Source organism: Anser anser (assembly GCF_964211835.1).
Source record: "Anser anser genome assembly, chromosome: 7".
Classification (NCBI taxonomy): domain Eukaryota; kingdom Metazoa; phylum Chordata; class Aves; order Anseriformes; family Anatidae; genus Anser; species Anser anser.
In genome coordinates this window covers 18,400,347-18,415,106 of record NC_139727.1, presented here as the reverse complement: position 1 = coordinate 18,415,106, position 14,760 = coordinate 18,400,347, and the positions used below count along the sequence as shown (strand labels likewise).

Sequence of the window (14,760 nt, the reverse complement as noted above, 5' to 3'; positions counted from 1 at the left end):
ACTGACAATTAACTGTGTTGGCACATGGTTCTTCTTCTTGTAAGTTCTTTTATTACTGAATAAAGCATTTGAACTGCTTTTGACATTGATTTTCAAGAGGAATGTCCATCAGTTTCAGAAATGCTTCATCTAGCCTCCCCTCCTATAAATTCAGGATGTGCAATTGTTTATGCAATTTTTAGCAATTGATTTTAACAGTTCTGCCCTCTTTTCTGTCTTTCTACATACAATAAACTTGTTTGCAACAGGCTGCATTTAAATTTCAACTTTTTAGTCCCTAACTTCAAAACAAAAGGTAAGCCCGAATGTTTAGGTTCATCTTCATGACAACAGCAGATCAAAGTTTGATTTGCCATCTGCCTTGGGCGCATCTCTTAAATCTTTGTTTCTGTAATTTATATTTACTACAGAGTAAGCCAAAGCTATTACCCATATTATCTGGTGCCTGTGGTGTACCTCCAAACATGTTAAACCATTACTTGTGTAATCAAAGCATAAGTTTTGTTTGAGAAACGCTGCATAAAAGAAGCTGGATTTTCATCTTGAAAATGTCAAACTACTGCCTATAGTGCTCAGCTACATTTTTCTGAAACAGCAAAGTTCAAAAAAAGCCATCGACCTGACAGATCTCTGACACATCATGATAGATGTGACAGCTCTACTGCTTTATTGCCAGAAATGTCCTCCAACAGAATGAGGCAATCAATGAAAAATAATAAATTTAGTCCAGATTGTGGAACTATTTTTTGTACATGCACAAGATATGATACGACACATTTTTTACATCTCTGGAGACTCCTATTTTAAACTGTTACACTAACTTTATTTATTTATTATACCATACTAGTTACACTACCTAATCAGTTTGCCTGTTTTATCTGTCCAACTGTTAACAATGTAAAATCGATGCAAATCTTTGCTTCATCAAGCTAGAGAAAGAAAAAAACATCTAATTGAAAACATGCTTTCCCATGAAAAGAGCAATTTTTTCTTACCTTTTTTCCAGTGCCTCTGTCCAACAGCTGAACAACAGCTGCTCCAAATATAACTGCTGAATTACATTCCCATCTTCCTACAAAATATTGTTGATTACTACCACATCAAGATTTTACCTTGACTGCACAGTGTGAATACATTTCTTTATTTTTTTAATTCACATATATGAGATAGATTACGGCAATTTTTTCAAGTTATTTTGACATACATAAATCAAAGCTTTCTAGATGAAAAATCAGTTTGATTTATAACTAATGCTTTTGAACATATTCTACACTCTACCTCCCAAGTTACAGCCTTGATATCACCATTAGGGAAAAAACTCCAAAAATGAATTTTCTGAAATCATTTGACCACAACACTAACAAAACAAGCACGGCTAAGTGATAAAAACATTGACAAAAATACACTTTTTTTAAAAAATAGTACCATGACTACATTTAACATTTTCAGTAAGTAGGCTCAATAAATCTAAAAACTGATGCCTGAATAGATTGATGGTTACTTATGTTTGTGTATGATTTCAAAAATACATCAATGTATCACTGTCATAGCTCGGTTTCTTCCATTTTTCATACATTCATAAACACAGACAATACTTAAAGTTGTAGTTACCAAGATTGAATTAAACAGTATTACACATGCAATAGTAAATACATGACTCCAGTTCACACAATTTTGAAACTAGGACCTTAATATGAGGATTTCAATAACATGATACAAAAAAAAAAAATCTATTTATTCATAGTCATTTTTTTCCTTGAGACTGTGGTTCCAAAATAAGAAATGCTATGACAGGGTAGGAATGTTATGGTACTCTTACAGTCTTATCCCCTGAAATGTGATGGCTGCATGCAGAAAGGCTGAGTACCATCTGTGTAAGAAACAAGAAAAAGAGTTTGTTTTGCTCTTGTATAAACAATAAATAACATGAGGAAATAATTACAGGCAGCAAGGGAGGCGAAGTGCATTGCTGGCTCCTGACGCGTTGAGATGCACCTGGCCGCCATTTTGTCCCCAGGCCTTGCCAAGGGGGGGGGGGCTTACTGCTGCCTGAGTAGTATTTAATAGCCTGCTACAGACAAAAGGGGATTTTGAACTTGAAATGTCAAATGCAGAACGTAAGAACAAAAAATCAGATTTCATAATTGGGTGCATGTTACCAAAAGGTAATCTTTTAGTTACATGTGTGGCCTCTCTTTTCCCAACAACCTTTGGTTACACATGGCTTCACTCTCATGACTCCTGTGAAAGGCAGGAAAGTAACATATTTGTCATTCAGATAAGCAAACCTGAAGTACAGCAAGATTGTGATAAACTTTCAAAGAATCATATAATGTTCCCATGACAGTCATTTTAATGTGTGCATCCCATAGCTATTTTTGGCAAGCACAGTTTGGGGTGTTTTTTGTTGTTATTGTTTTGTTTTGTTTTTGTGTTTTTTTAAGTGAAAATATACAGTATCTGAGGAAAACAAAATCAGTCTGAGCTGTGCCATCACTGCTTTGTGGTCATTTTATACAATTATTTTAAAATAGTCATATTAAGTCCAGAAAGCAACAGGCACTGTATAACAAAGAAACTGGTATTTCCCTTCAAGCCTCGTGATATTTTTTGTGCTATATTTTTGCTGACATCAGACAAAAGCTCTGAAAATGCACATCCATTTTCCTTTCAAAAATATTAAAAGCTAGCTCTAAAAAAGTAACATTTTTTTTCTGTGAGTTTAAATGTTTTGAATTTACTTTTATTTTTAGCAATATCAAAATATTTTACATTAATATAATGGAATTGTTTGCTACATCTGAGTCTATTTTTTGATTTTTCATAACTGGCACAGCAGTTCACAGATTCACAGATTTTTCTAGGTTGGAAGAGACCTCAAGATCATCGAGTCCAACCTCCGACCTAACACTAAGTACTCCACTAAACCATATCCCTAAGCTCTACATCTAAACGTCTTTTAAAGACCTCCAGGGATGGTGACTCCACCACCTCCCTGGGCAGCCCGTTCCAATGCTTAATAACCCTTTCGGTAAAGAAGTACTTCCTAACATCCAACCTAAAACTCCCCTGTCGCAACTTTAGCCCATTCCCCCTCGTCCTGTCACCAGGCACGTGGGAGAATAGACCAACCCCCACCTCTCTACAGCCTCCTTTCAGGTAACTGTAGAGAGCGATGAGGTCGCCCCTGAGCCTCCTCTTCTCCAGGCTGAACCTGAAGAAGTAGTTCACCTCATCATATTTAATTTTGCTGTCATCTTATTACCTTCTGATTCAAATGTAAGTTTAAAAATAATGTTACAGAGGACAAATCTGGAACTGGTAAAAATGCGTTTCTTAATGTATGATCAATGCATGTCACACAAGGAGAAGAATATCTATTAACATCAATTAATACCTATTAACATCTATTAATATCTATTAACAACTGACCTGGCATCTCAAGCTAACTTTGTTACTGAAATTCAGTACTATCGGTTGCTGATAAAGGTGTAACAAAATTTAAAAACGACATTGATGCAGTAACAAGGACAAGTTGTATTTGGTGCATATATATTCATAATAAAAATATATGATCAGAGCAAGGTATGATCGTATATAACAAACTACATGAAAACCTAAACTCCTGGAGAACTTCAATTTTTCTCCATTCTGATGCCAAAGCTAGCTTCCTTCCTGTAAAAGGATCACGAGATCTAGCTATCAGTAACAACACGCTTACCTACAATTATCCCGGACATTATCTCTAACCCTGAACCAGGGACCTAAAACACTAAGAAATGGATTTATTGTTTCGTATAGAATGAGTCTGACATCTGAAGAGAATTCAGTGCTGTAAGGCCACTTCTATTTTCCGCATATACCACCATCTAAAACCGAGTCACCACAGCTTGTTGCATAACGGATCCCTGTTTGGCTTCCTTGGTCTTCTCTGGGTACTCTTTAGTTCATCCGTTCACCTCCACAAAATACAGGGGCAGGAGTTTCCTGCCCTTCAGTGGGTCTGAAATCACTGTCCACTTACAGAGCAGTTGCTTCAAACGCTCTGTAACACATAACACTCGTGCTCTGCCAGTTGATTTTACTGATCAACAGCTCCCTAGGTGAAAGGAGAGTCTGCCTTGGCACAACTGAGATTCACAGATTTTACACATTCATCCTCACTGCATTTCATAAAAATTCAAGTACCTTAGTTTATGCTATTTTTAGCCCTTAAAGCGTAACAGAAACATGAGCTATACTATCTTCACTTACCTACTGAGCTACGGACCTTATTTTTAAGCTTATTACATATACCACTGTGCATAAGCTGTAGCAATTTAATTTCAAAACCAAAGCAACAGAAAACAAACTTGTTCTTCATGCACTAATAGAGACAACACTTAAGACACGCTAATAGAGGTAACACGATTCCCCTACGCTACAGCTGAGTAATTTTTGATTTCTCTCTTTAAACGTCAGTGTGGTGATGACTAACATGAGTTTATGGGAGTAGATTTTGTCCCACCCAGGCTAACAGCTGTCTTTGAATGAACAGTCAAAGTCTCATTTTGTACAGTTTGTACTCCATTGTACAAAAATGTACAATGGACTACACACCTCCCCTTTAACATCTGAAAAATAATGCAGTCTTGGGTTGCCCAGATATGACTATCATCATAAAAGAATCAGACATAAGTAAGTTAAATCTCCTCCTTAGTATTACTGCCTTTGAAACGTTGCATTCTCAGTCTGACATATTTTAATGTACTGAGATTTAAACCTTAAAAAAAAAAAAAAAGACTAAAGCTAATATAAAGGAAATGCTCACTTATGTTGTCAAGTTATTCACTTTCCCCATAGCATATTGACTTAGCTCCTCTCAGTATATTTTTCCTATTGTGAGTCTAAATGCTGGTAACATTCAGCTCTTAAATATATGTCATAACTCCTGCAGAATTGACACTCTGACCTTCAACTCTAATTTGTTTTCTACAGACATGGCTGTGCTTTGATGAATTCAGAAGAAATCTGAGTGCACTGCGGCTTTCCAAAACAAATCAAAAGGTAAAGACTTTCGTCCTAATGAATATATAAAATGAGATTCAACTGGAAGCAACTGTATTAGAATGGCTCCTCCTTGAGATACTTTAACACAGAGGTTTCTTTCATGATACAAAAACAGTACTGAACAAACAAATGATAAATCAGTTCAACACTGATTCCAGAATAGATGCCACCATTTCAGTACGGGGTTTGCTGAAAAGCAAAAAACAGTTTCAAACTAAAAAGATTTCTTATTAAACTAGAGCCAAAAAGATCCGAGAAAGTTTGGCAAAATTTTTTGAATTTCTGTTGATTTTAGCTGCAAAATTAAATAAACATTTTCATGCACGTGGAACCTGAGAACCTCCACTACAGGTAGTACAGGGATCTTGAATCTTCTTTCCTTCCTTAGGCTACTGCCATTTCTCTCCAATATAAAGTCACTTAAGTCCTGGAATGTATTTTACATATCGGTACTTAAAAGTAAACTAATCAAAATAATTCAAGAGCGTAAATATTTAAACGTTTTTGCCTGATGAGATTAAAACGTAGCATATTCTCTGTCAACTATGGTCTAGATAAAAATATATTTCTTTTATAGCTGCAAATGAGGATTTCAAAGGCTTGTAAGAAATAAAGCAATATAGATGTTTATATTAACAGCACTCTCCCTAGATCAATATCACTTAACAGAGATTAGTTCAGAATGCTGTTTGGTGGCTTTTTTATGTTAAAGTATCTGTCGAAGTACTGCGATTCTAAAGCATTATACAAATATAAACACTAAGATGACTGCAGCTAAAACTCAACAAAATTCTTGTTCCTTCTGAGATATGTGAAGAACACGTTATTTTTATTCAGGATGGCCAAAAAAGTGATATTAAAAGAGGGGATGAGGAAGTGCAACATCTTACGCTAAAAAAAAAAAAAAAAATCACTACATTAGAAAAATCTGAACATAAATTACCTTTTACATCCTTTAAGCATACCTTATGTAGCCTCCCCTTCATCACTAGATAACCTATTGCTTGGCTAGAAGAAACAAATGTTGGTAGAGCAGGGGTAGTGACTGCGCAAGTCTTTCTCAGAACTCCATGAATATATCTATCCACACATGGAGTAACCAGCTCTTGAGGCAGTAAATAAAATTCATCCCTTCACTGGGTATGAAATACAGAGTACTAAGTAACTCAGCCCCTGAACAGTAGCTGCACAGTGTGGAAAGCAGGGCCTGTCCAGACCTGAGAGTGTGGAGATGACCCCGGCAGGCTGACGCTTTTGCCTGATGCACTGCACAGGGGAGCAGCAGCCGGTAATTTGAAGATCCTGTGATGTGTCTGCCTGATGCACGGCGGCTTTCTGTATGATTTCCAGTATCCGAAGGCCTGTCTGGGAGCCAAGATGCTTCCCAGAGCATACCAGAATCACCTGAGGAAATTGTTGCAGTTCTGGTTGCCCTGCTCAGACTAGCATCAGTTCTGTTGCTGCTTGCCCATCAGAATCACCCCGAAGAGGGATTCCCAAACTGCATTAAGCAGTACAATACTAGACAAACAAGCACTGGATCTACATTACACAGGCCACCAAAAGATCAGGAATTGGTAAAATAAATAACGGCAGCTTCTGCCACTGTCACTACTGATGCTGGTACGTAGCAAGAACGCTTGGTAACACACTGCTATTGAGTTAATAAACACAGGAGACGGGATTTGCAAAAAGAGCACAGCACAGTGATTTACAGCACCTTCATGCCCCACCAGGCAAGATTCCTGTGCCTGAATTCCTGCATTTCTTCTGATCCTTCCATCACCCTTACACATCACTGCAGTAGTAACAGATACAGGATACAGTAAGCACCCAGGGATTGCTTTCTTGTGTTCTCTTTTCTAGCATTGTATGTCCAAATAATCAGGGAGGTTTCTCATTAGGACAAGATTCAGTCACAGAGAACAATGCTGACCTTGGGAGCCTGTAAACCACCTAAGTATGGGGTGAGCCCTTCAGTGGACTTCTATCCAAAACCCCCTGGGAGGCAGGCCGCATCCACAGGTCAGATGGCCAAAAGGCCACTCGAATCTTGGATGCTCTGCCCTTGACAGTGTTGGTGGTGTGTTCCAGGAAGGGAATGTCTCCACAGCAATTCTATGTCTCATTAGCTCCCTTTAAGTACTGGATCTAGCAGCATCTTAAAATTGGTCACTACCATCTCTCTTCTTTGATCTTCTTATGAGCCTCTATTTATCTTTCTGTATTCAGACAGAATACAATCAGAAAGTAAACCATGATATACATAAGAGTCATAAACAGTAAGTACAGCCATCACTCTTGTTTACTCTATCAATAAATAAATAAATAAATTTTGGGGAAAAAATGCATACATAAAAACAGGGCTAGCAGCGTGTCTGTGTTACCAGAACACCTTAAGAATGTTACAGAATAAGTCTGTTGTAAGGTTGATTTGGAGGTATTTGCGAAACACACTGTTCTATGTACTGATTTCACAAAACATACCGTACTGCAAGCTCAGGCAGCTAATCAAGCCTTTCCAAAGGCAGCATCTTTCCTTCAGAGATTTTCATATCTAGTCTATATAAACTATATATATTCCTTTACGTGGCAGTGATTTTCTGAATGATACATTTCCAACTGATTTATGTTCTAAGCAGTGTATAAAAACTTGACAGGAAGCTCTAAACTGATGAGGATTCCTACCTTGCTCTTGCAGTGCTTTTAGAAGAAAAAACAACCCTAAAAAGTTCACTATGTGTTTGAGTTCCTAAAACAGAGTCCAAATTTTAAGAGATTGCAAGGACCGAAGAATGCCATTGCTGTGGTAATAGAACATTTGGTATAAAGCAAACAAGATTATTAGGAAGCCTGTACTGAAATAAAAGAACTTAACAGGCTGCGCTCAATGGCCAACACTGTATCTGAAAGCAGCATGTTCCATTGTTAATGATCAAGTAATAGGCATAACTAGGACATCTATTCTGAGAACAGATAAACACAAGTCAGTCTAGCCATCAGTGCTAAAAGAGGCAATTTTGACGTTCAAATGTGTATTAAGACACATAAATATTAACATCATAAAATACTTGAATTAGGGAACTAATTTATTCTTAAGGAAATTACTTCCTGAAGATTTTCCACAACAATTTTTTTCCCACACTAGTGGCACCTGCAGCCAAAGACAAATAGTAGTAAAGGTAAATACCTTGCAGTAACTCAGATGCACCAACTTATCTTCTCCAACTAATTAAAGGGTTTTTCCTCTGTGCCTGAAGCTATCTAATCATGCAAGAAGTATTCCTCTATCATTAGAGATGACTCTCTGGAATTAATTTTCGGCGCGATGCAGACAGAATATAGTAGCTGAAGCTTTAATTATACAAGTTAGATGCAAATCTTGCTAAGTTTTACGCATAAACATAAAAAAATTGCTATGAAAGGAAGAGGATAACACAATTATAGGTAAGGACCTAAAATCAAGTACTTAGACACAAACACCCAAGGATCTCTGAAGGTCCAGATAATACATGAGGCATACCTATAAATCTCTGCAAATGATAAATATAAATTTAGTAATAAAGTTATAGATCTAAATGGAAATTTTTTTTAGTGCCTTACAACAGATCAGTACAGCAGGCTACGTGGATAATGAACCCTAAGTACAGCTACAGAAGTAAAGGCTCACCCTACTGCTCCCAACAAATTTAGCTGCTACCCACTGTAAAAAGTTTCTGACTCATGTAAGCACTTGCAGAAGTAATTTCTTACTGTTGCCACTACTAAGTGGGACTAAGTTAAACTAGTTGCAACAAGGGTGGTAATTCAGACAGACAAGCCAAAAAGACAAAGTGTAGGGAGGATCATGGGAAGAGATTACACTAGCCAAAACCAATCTGAACTCAGTTTTTCTGGGTACATAGCCACATAACCTGTAACACATCAAGTAAATGAATAATGGAAGAATTGCAGATCAATGGTAAAGATGACAGGATTTTTTTTTTAAGGCTACATGAGACTTCTGGTATGATTTTTAGTTACTCCTTTTACCTTATTGTTCTGAGCTACTGAAATAACATATTTCCTCCCAGTTCTGGCCTCAGGCTTAGCCTCGCAAGATTTTGAAAGCCTTCTGTGAGTCCCAAGTCAGCTTCAAACCTGCCTCTGTTGTAAATTGTAGAGAGTACCAGCATGAACATGGACAGGGATAAAATCAAAGACTAGCATTTTAATATCCTGTAGAGTCAGACAGACACACACAAAAAATCTAACACCATGGAGGAGCTGTTGGAGACGCACATTCCAAGAAATGCAGCTTGCTGTATTTCTTTGCTAAGCTATTAAAGAATCATGCTATGTGCTGGAAAACAAAGCCCTAAATCACCGAGGAAAACATTTCCTTTGCGTTGCACACCATTTGCACTCACTGTATTATACATTAGCCACCAGTCAAACAAGTTAGCTGATAAGACTCTTGTAAGTCATCATTCCACATCCTCAGTTGCCAAATTCCTTCTATGTAATGTCCTTCTGTGTAATCCAGAGGATGTTCAGTAACACATCCTCTGGTTAATGCCATTATGCTCTTCTCCTTAAGCTCTGCTTTCCTTTGCAAAGTAATCAAACCATTCACGTGGCCATACTGTCTTGTAAATAAAGATCTATGAAAGCACGAAATACTATTTTGCAGTGTACTTCACTGTTTTGTTGTCTGTAGAATTATTCTGAAGCTAACAGAAGAATGTTATTCCAACAAGTGCCGCAGGCTTCTTAAAAAGGACTGAGATTTCTCACTCTTTTGTTATTTATAAATGGACTTCAACTGAGCAATTTTGTTTTCACAAAAGACAAGCATAGTCCAAATGATTAAACACCTAAAAGTCAATACATATCTAACATTGCTTACCAAAGAGACTTTGTAAGCAAATAGACTTTCTAACAGTCATGCCTGATCTGTGTATCATTTAGACAGTTTTATCCTTAGTTTTTCTTGTATTAGAAGAAGAAAGGAGCAATTGCAAGAGGCAAAAAAAAAATATTGAGATCTACTTTCCTTTTTATTCTTCATAATAAATAGGATGTCTTATTTTACTAAGCTGAATTACACAAAAATGTTTTAAAACATAATGTTGACTGATATAAGTATGAAGATAGCAGCACATCCTCTATCACTTTCAAAGTTCTTTACATGTTTTTCCAGAGACTGATTTCTGGAAATGTCAGCTATTCCAGGAAATAAAATTTGCCTGTAGTCAATGCTTAGGTTGCAGAGCACATCCCACTCTAAAACTCACTATTTTCTTCTTTGTTGTTCTGAATATCTAAATGAGCCTGTCATTTCCTCCATGACTCTGAGAATCAAAAGGGCCTAGTCTATAGGAGATGAAATACAAGTTTTAGCTGGAATCCGCCATCCAGCTGTGAAAAGCCATCTTTTTCTGTCTGTTTTTTCTGTCTTTTCTGCCACTGGGGCACTTTTTCATTCTAAATAAACCCAAAGAGATCACTCTCGTCTGATCTTACACCACTGCCCCCAGCAGCATTGCACGGGGTTGCTCGCAACACGGAGGACCTTCCAGCCCAAGCAGAGAAAGCCAAGATCTCCCATTACCGCATCCACATTCCCAGACCTGGGCAATGGCCTCAGAGGGCCTCCTGCATGAGAAGCACAAAGGTGTGTTCTGTCTTGATGCTCTTCAAGAAAAGAGAAAAGAGACCAAGTGAGTCTCTCAGGCTGAATTTGTTTCCCATCTCTCTTTAGAAATGACAGCAATCAGCAGGCTGTTCCCAGCCGTTTCTGTGCCTCGTGTCTCACAGCTGTTCTCTCTGCAGCAGCAGCGTTCCCGTGCCACCAGCTGAATAACCTCCCGATGAAATACAGACGCAGCACGGGAGAGTTCAAGGCTTTAGCTCTGACAATGACTGTAACGCTCCTTTTTACCTGGTGCCACGACTAAACAAATACACAGTGCTGTGTACACAGCAAGCCTTTTAGTGAATCTGCATTGTCTCAGCAAACAGCAGAGTGCTGGCTGGAGGAGTGCACTGCATTTTCCACTGCTGAAAACCATTTGCTATGTGAGGTCAGGAGGAGAGGACACAAGAGAAAATACCTTATCTGCTGTGCCCATCAGAGCTCCTGTGGACCTCTGTCAGCAGGTCGCTAGCAGGGCGCTGAAAATAGAGAATTTATGTAAATGCTAAGTTACTGAACAGTAGGAAAAAAAAAACAACAAAAAAAAACAACACTGAAAGTATAGTGATTTGGGAACTTTGATGGAAATTGCAGAGGTCAGAGCAGCCTGTGCTTTAACTGTCATCAGCTGCATGGTGAAATATATAAAAGCTTTTACCAGCAAAGGGGACGGCAGCAACAAAAGTAGATGCTCAAAAGGCACTGTTGTAACTTTGAATTTTGTTCAAATAAACTCTTTATCTGACAGGCAAAAAAGGGAGGCCAATACAGACTTTAGTATTAAGAAATGATTAGAATAAATTAGTTTAAGCAACTCGTGTAGGTGTAATAGGAAACTGATTTTTGAAACTGCATCCATAAAGCTTAGAAAATACAGAAGCTATCTGGTTCATGTTTCTGTTCATACTCCACCTGAGTTCTGAGCAATTTTAGGCGTGAAACCTTTCCCATATGTTCACAGGACTGTTCTCTTGACAGATCACCAGACCACAAAACCTTGCAGACTGCCCTAAAACAAGAAGTGGACAGGTCAAGCAAGAAATAGGGGGGGTCTAATGCAGCAACAAAACTCAGGGGTACAAAAGTGGTCCTATAACAAGCATCAGGAATTTAATAAACTCTGGGATTATATTTCACTAAAAGGTGTTCCATACAGTTTACTGGTGAAAAACAGAGAGCATGTTAAGGGACGTCACCCGTTTATGCTAAAGACAACCCTGGTTTCACAGTCCAACCTAAGTCTGGGGACAATTGCAGCAGGAAAAGTGAAGTTCTCACAAAACCTGTCCCACGGACTTCATTCTCCCACACTGCCTGACCACTCTCCTGCATTGATACCTGGATGAGGATTTTCTAATTCTTACACCAGCAGAACATCACTTCAGCTATGTCCAACATCAGTAGATTCCACCACACACACAATGTCTTTCTCAGATACCTTTAAGGGCACCTGAATTTTCACATCAGCAATATTGCCTTAGCTAAAGTAGTTTACATTTAATTCTGTCTCTTAGGCTAGATGTGTCACTGTATGAAAGTCGGAATGCACATCCTTTCTCAAAGAAGAGGCGGCTTACTTCACCCTTCAGTAAAGTGCTCCTTTGCTGAAGGCTTTACTGAAGTGACCCTTCAGGACAGAGGAAAGCTGATGTTCAAAATGCTGGCCAAGAGAAGATCAAGGCGAATCATTTGCTGAAGAGTAACAAAAATGAACAAAAACAATTGAAGGACGCTAATGGGAACATTTTTCATTAAAACGCTATCTAGACTGTAATGTGTGCGTTTGTTAAAATAACTTGGAACATGAATTAATGCAGTATGACAATTATTTAGTGAAACTCTTTTAGCAAAAGTTTTTGTAGTAGTAACTTCACTGATAATCAGCAATATGCATGAAAAGTTTCTACATTAGATAACCATATGAGATACGAAAACTTGTATTATAGATAATGTCATGGACTAGGTTTTAGTTTAATCCTGATAAAAATCCAACAAATAAAAATAAATGTATTTTATCGGATTACTCTTCTGTACCAGTTTAGATTAAGGAATAATTGGCCAGGCAGGAGTTTTGTAAAATAGGATCTATATTTTATAAAAGTTCCATGTTCCAGCACATTTATTTAAAGAGTATTCTTTCCCAGCGTTGGGATCATACTTTCAATACCAACCCACTACTCAGAATTGAAAGGAAATCAAGACAAATACCACCTATAAAGCCTGAGAAATAAAAACTGCTTGAGCAACCACATTTCAGCATTAAAGTCAGACACCAAGGGTTTGGAATTTTAGCATAAAAACCCTTGAATAAGACTGCCAGTTTTTAATTTAATCATCATAATGTGCTACAGAATTTAAACAAAAAAATTCTTCACTGGGATTACTGTCATCACAGCTGCTAAATCTAGCATACTTTTATCATGTAATTCCAAAACAGTAAGTAAAATGGAATTAAGCAATGAAACTGAACTAAGATTACTAATCCACTTACTCTGCACTTTTACAAAGTACAAAAAGACATTTGCGAGTTTTCTAGGTGCATTTGGCAATGACTATTAAAGCAGTCAAGTTGATTCTTAGTTAAATACATGACATTACAAAAGCACAAATAAGGGTACAATGTCAACCCCCGAGAAGTATTGCCACAGCACGGCCATTTCTGCAACCTTTTTTTGTCCCATTTGGGTATGTTTCCTGTGATATCGTGAGTGGCTTCATAGTGCTGTTTCCATGGGACCTCTTCCTCAACAATTTTACAGGCTGTACAAGGCTAGGTTAGTAATGAAGCTAATCTGTTTTCTTCTTTAGAGTGCGATTATAGATTTTGTTCACTGCACAACACCGAGAAACTACCACATAGAAGTGCACACTCCCTCAAGTGTTGCTGAGATGCTCACCACCAATACAGCAGTAGCGTAGCACAGCACCCAAGTCTTTCCACAAACTGACCTTCCCAAGACATGGGGAGCAGCTTTTCCCACTAGACAGACTGAGACAGAGCACAGATGAACAGTAGGAAAGGTATAGAAAGAGCAATAAAGATTTCACTGGTTTCAACATTCAATTTGAAGTGTTCCAGTTTTCAAAGTAGTAGCTGTAGCATGCTAAGTTTACTTGCATTTCTGAGTGTTTTTACAACTCAACAACCACGGAATAGAAAATAACTGCATAGTCTAGGTTAGGCAAGCCGCCCACCCTCTGTAGACTGACTTTGCAGTGCTGGAGGAGGGAGAGAACCCATTTTATTAGTGTGGTGCTCAGGAGTGATGACAGACGTGGTCTTCTAGTCCTGTTTCATGCACGCCATGTTTTGCAATTTCTAGTTAAAATGGACAACAGTCCTACGCAACAGCATAATCTGAATTGGGTCTCAGCGCATCGAAGCCCCTCATACTGAGTGAAATGGGTGTTATCTTTAAAATAGCATCCTATATGTAAGAGCAACCTGTTAAAACTTTTGAGGGCTATTCTATTCCACCTCCAAAAAATATTTCAGGACATATTTGGGGGCACTACACGTAACACTGGCATTGGAGAAGGGTTAGGTATATGACAAAACCTCTCAGTTTCAGTTTGGTTGCACCAAATGCCTGTAAAAATACTCAAAATAACCACACAGTACGTTAGTAAGATGAGCTGTGTCATGCATCTGGTATTTTTTTAATCATTTGAGTCATTTGTTTCACGAAAATTCACTTAATTTCATAAAAATATTTATCCTCTTCACAATATATATGTATACACGCAGCCCCCCCCCCCCCATTACTCATATCACAAAACACACCAAACAGAGCACCAGTTCAGAGCAGTGCACTCAACTGCACCAAAATGATGAGGGCCTAATGGCAAGCTTAATTCCCTCCCAGGGATATGCATGAGGAGTGCTTTGGTTCATCAGGATGTTGGAGCCGTGCCTGTGAGCAGCAGTAGCAATCCTCCTGGCATGGCCAAGGACAGGCTGCTGTAGTGAGTCTGCAAGCAAGCTGCTTGCTCTCTGCACTGCCAGCAGCGACAGGCAGGTCTCCACAGAGGGA

The 14,760-nt window shown here is 38.2% G+C and overlaps 1 protein-coding gene across 2 annotated transcripts in view; it reads right to left on the bottom strand.

Annotated features, from left to right (window-relative positions):
• Window positions 1-14,760, bottom strand: part of LOC310902572 (uncharacterized protein) — an 881,556-nt gene that overhangs the window by 26,897 nt on the left and 839,899 nt on the right. For both annotated transcript variants that reach the window (XM_083844332.1, XM_083844331.1), the window contains 3 exons: window positions 11,639-11,735; window positions 11,145-11,205; window positions 996-1,072 (listed from right to left, as the gene is read on the bottom strand). The gene's annotated coding sequence lies outside the window, so the exon portion shown is untranslated. The remainder of the gene's footprint in view (window positions 1-995; window positions 1,073-11,144; window positions 11,206-11,638; window positions 11,736-14,760) is intronic.